The following is a 4,853-nucleotide window of genomic DNA, read 5'->3' as shown; positions in this document are numbered from 1 at the left end:
CCCCCCGTTCTGCTGCACTTGCAGATTTTTTTCTTCCAAAAGGGCTGAGCTATGTGGAAATCAAAACAGGAAAATTTACAGGATGCAGTTTCTCAGACTGACCATCTGAACCACATGTTTAAACTGTATATTTTTAAACTGAGAGTAAACATCCAGTAAACACTGTCAACAAATTTTAAAATAGCATGAAATGTAAACTGAACCCACAAGCACCACCATAACCTTTTTGTGTTTACTGCACGACACTTTCAAAGTATTTTATGAGGCTTGTTGGTAGATTTTATTATATTAGTACACACGTACAAGTCTTCTCATGCTGTCGTCAGACCCCCATCATCACAATTCTCTGTTCCACTGTATTTATATCTTATGAGTGACGTGAGTGAACGTGTTTCCCTCCCTACCTTCCCGCTTTGTGTTGTCTCTCCTCTATTGAATAAATAGGGCTGGAGTTAAATAGTGCAAGAGCTGGTTCCTCGCACGCACATGTGCACACACAGATATTTCATCAAAAACTTTTAGGATCTCTCAATGAAAGCTCAGCAGCGTTCGTTTTGAAAAATGAAATCCTATCAGGCACATTTTGCAGCAAGGCATGAAGGCCGTTCTTATCTTCACATGTGATTTTTTTTTTTTTTTGCTTTGGCGCAAATACGGGCTTGYCCATCCAAAGTGATGAGGCTTTCAGCGCATTGAAAAACATCTAAACATCCAGATGTACATGCCGAGGCCTGCGTGCAAATTCATAAACACATATATGTAGCACAGAAGAGACAGGGGCCTTCAAGAATAAGCACATGCACAAGATTAACACGTGTGCTGCTGCACATTTAACGAGAATAACAGTTCATAACACAGACGTTAAAAAAACAAGATATTCACTGTGGTGGAGTGATTTAATGCAATCTGCTGGCTTCGGTTGATTGTTTTTTATTTTTTTTTTGTACAGTGTCCTGAGACAACTTTAGTTGTGAGTTGGCGTTGTATAAATAAACTGAACTGAATTGAACTGTTTTTGGTCTGTAAGGTTAGGGTGTGGTTTAAAACAATGGCCTCAGTTTGTGGAGAGGAAAATGTCAGTTTTTGTAAAATTCAAATTTCACGTTACGGCGTAAAATGTAAATGACTTCAAACTTACTTCACTATTCTGTATGCTTTAAAAATAGGAGATTGGCTTCTTTATGTCGGACATGCRAACAAAATAATTAATGAAAATTATAGTACAGATTTTTTTTGTTTGTTTTTGAGGGTGTGTCTGTGTTTTACGTATTTTTCAGGCATATAGTTCGATTCTAATCCACGATCAAGTAACTATGTTACCTTCAGTTGTTATGAAAGTGCTGTATTTATAAAATAAAATAAAATAAAACTGACTTTCTAAACACCTTGAAATGTCTCTTTAAGAACCTCCTGTTTCGGACGCTCCCACTTCAGCACCTCTTCACAACAGTGCTTTGGGGAAGGGTGCTCTGTGGGGCGGGAGCTTGGCTGCAGACTGAGCTCCAGGGAGGAGCTTTGTACAAATGGGTGGTGCTTTGTGCCAGCAAGCATTAGGCAGCTCCACATGGAGATTCAAGGATTTCTCAAAACATGCATGAATGAGTCAAAGCAACACTCTGGGTATGGTTTAGATCAGTGGTTCCCAAACTTTTTATCTTCTGACCCACAAAATATCCATGGAAAAACTTGTGACCCCAAATATTACTGCTCTCTGAGTACAAAAACTTTGTTAATAACCCTAAAAACACAGGCTTTTTGACAATCTAAACAGCTTGTACACAAATATAACTACTTATTTTGTGTTTTTGCAATAGCTATAGGGAAAATATTACATCAGCAATAATTTATGACCCTTTAAATTGATTTCTGGAGATTATCCAAGGTGCTTCATGACCCATAATTGGGTTCCAAGCCCAACTTTGGGAACCCAAGTGCGCTGGTTCCAAAACTTTTCAGCTTTTGACCCACAAAATAACAGTAGCAGAGACCTGTGCCCCCAGCTATTTTTGGATGATAAACATTTGTATCAGGTCAACAAAACACTACGTTTATCCATTTTAAATACACTAACCTCACTCTTTTGTAACCACTAAGACAAAAATATAATTAATTCCGAAAACCTTTTCAGGACCCCACCTTGATGTTTCGGGACCCCACTTTTGGTCCCGACTCCAACTTTGGGAAACTGGTTTAGATAACTCAAAAGAGTCAGTTTTGCATAATCCTCCCGTTTAAGCTGAATTCTACCAAAACCTAAATAACTCTATTAGGGATGGCCGGCTTATTTATCAGCCACAACTTCATTCATTTTGGATGATCGCTTTGTATAAGACATTTGTATTGTTTTATGAGTGTTCAATATTTTTCAGTAAAATAAGATTGGAACATTGAAGGTGTATTGTGACCTTATACCACCTGTTATAGCATGCATATAAAAAAAATCAATATTGGCAAAAATCGGAATTGGCAGGTCAGGCTTTTTAAAGCTCATGATCGGCAATCGGCCAGAAAACTGCAACCCATGCACCCGTAAACTCAACGAATAACCTCAGTTTGAATGGATTTTAAGGACAGCAGGAGGGTTAAACTGTTTTTTATATCAGGAATAAAACAAACTTATTGTAGAGTATGATCTGGACCGAAAGGTTCTGGTTTAGTTAAAACTAAATTTGCAGGTATTTTTGTTCAGATGCTGGACCTGGGATCATTTCATGCCACTAAAACGGTCCAAACCGAAATGAAAATAGCAAAATTTCAATCCTAATAAAACCGGTGTGTAAGCACACTTTGCCGATGAGTTTGAGAGCAAGGAAAAAAAATACATATAAATCACGAACAGACTTTTAGTGGAGCTGTGTTAGGCAGTTATTCATCTGGAGAAATGAGCACACTCAGTGATAACACACGTAGTAGGTTGGCGGTGGATGATGCAAGAGGTGTTAACACAGGCGACATGACACTTCCCACAGTGTGCTCGTCCTCAGAAGCCTCCGTCCAGTCCGTCCCGAAAAGACACCATGAGGAATCACTCACTTCATCATTAAATGACAGCAGGATAGCGTACAGTGTAGCATTTTGTGCTCAGTGATCAACAGCGGGCGCTGATAATGGACTTACTTGCAACCACATGCTACAGACAGAGATAATACTCACGACCCAGAGGGAGGTGGGGGATGGGAACATGATGGGGGTTAGTGGTCTTACGCATTAACAGGACTGAGTGCACGCTGAGCATGGTTCCCCTGCACACGAGAAGCGGGCCACGCGTGGATGTATTTATGTGTGAGCTTGAGCAAGACGAAGATCTGAGCTCTGCACAGAATCTGATGGTCTGATACAGAGGAGGAGATGAGGGGCAGCTTTTCTGATCCTTCCACTTCATCTCCCTTCCTGCATCCAGCCCAGCATCATCCTCTCTGCCTCTGTGTGAGGCCCTTTCTGAAGGAAAGCGAGGCTGACAGAGGAGAAACGGGAGGGAAAATACATGCTGAGATGATGCAGTCGGGGGGGGGCTAGAAGAAGAAAAGGAGAAAATTACTGTTGGAATTTTTTTTAATTCTATTGCCTGACTTTCACACTTCAGCTGCTTTGTTTTCTAATTGTTTTCACCATTTCTGTTCATTCTTTCAGACATTTTTTAGTCATGCGTACATCAAATGCGTTCATTGAGATTTCTTCAGTTCTTTCAAAAAACATTCTCAGTAGACTACCTCTGCTTTTGTCTACTTAAATAAAATAAGAAAGGCCATTTTTTATTATCCCAAAAGAAAATTAGCAACTTTAATCCAGCTTCTTACATCTCAAGTTTCCAAATTCAGATTTATTTACTGTTTTACTTTGCAAGACTTGTGCTTTCACAACATCTACTGCTCCTATTCAAATCTCAGGGGTTATCCAGGACAGTGAAAGTAAGACTGAAGGGTTTATTTCATTAAAAGACAACACTGCTCAGCCTTCATAATACTGTGCGTATTGAACTACATGACTTTTGCATGGAATAAAACAGTTTTGACACCTTTGATTCTGCTCTTTGCCAAACTAACCAGCTTTTATTAATTCGTCTCGTGTCTGTTTCTATCAATATTTAACGTTTCACCCCCSGCTGACACTTTTCAGATCTTCTCCTGTTTGTTCTCGAGAAAAACAAAGAAAAGGAGGTAAAAGGGTTTCAGAATGAATGTAGAATTTCGGATTTAAGTCTGTCAAAATATAACAAAAAAATTAAAGATTGTTATTTGTTTCTACGTGAAGTGTGTGCTCTTTGTGTGCACAGTTTTGTCACTGTAAAAGGGCTGAGTGTGGGGATCTGTCTCTCTSCAAGCTGTGAGTTGAAGCTATAATCTGCCTCGATGACGCTGATCGCAGCCTGTGAATGAAGGTGCTGTGGGACAATGCTCAACAGCTCTGTGCCAGTGTGCCATTACAGGGATGACATCATTCCTCTGCAGCACTTAGAGCGCGCGCGCACGCCTTTCCAACGTGCTCAAACACACACACGACACACTCGGGGGTATGGTTTACTGCTGCTCACGTCTCAGGTCAAACACACCCTGCATCGTTGTGCACCCAGAGGTAATTAGCACGTGTGTTTGTGCGTGTTTGTAAGGAAAGAGCAGTCCTCACAAAGTGCACAGATAAAGATTAAGAGAAGCCATCACCGGGGGAGTGTCGATGCTGGGGGGATGAGAAAGCCACTAATGACCTCACAACATCTCCATCACATCTTGAACTCTTACACTCTGAACCCCCACCCCACATGATGACTCACTCCTTATTAGTGAGTTACACTGCAAAAAATGTCCACCTAACCAAGTTTTAAAATCTTATATCAGCCAAAAAGTCTTTTTGATCTT

The sequence above is a fragment of the Austrofundulus limnaeus genome, unplaced genomic scaffold (assembly GCF_001266775.1).
Source record: "Austrofundulus limnaeus strain Quisiro unplaced genomic scaffold, Austrofundulus_limnaeus-1.0 Scaffold64, whole genome shotgun sequence".
NCBI classification, from domain to species: Eukaryota; Metazoa; Chordata; class Actinopteri; order Cyprinodontiformes; family Rivulidae; genus Austrofundulus; species Austrofundulus limnaeus.
The sequence above is the reverse complement of the archived record's forward strand: the minus strand, read 5'-3'. Positions refer to the sequence as shown.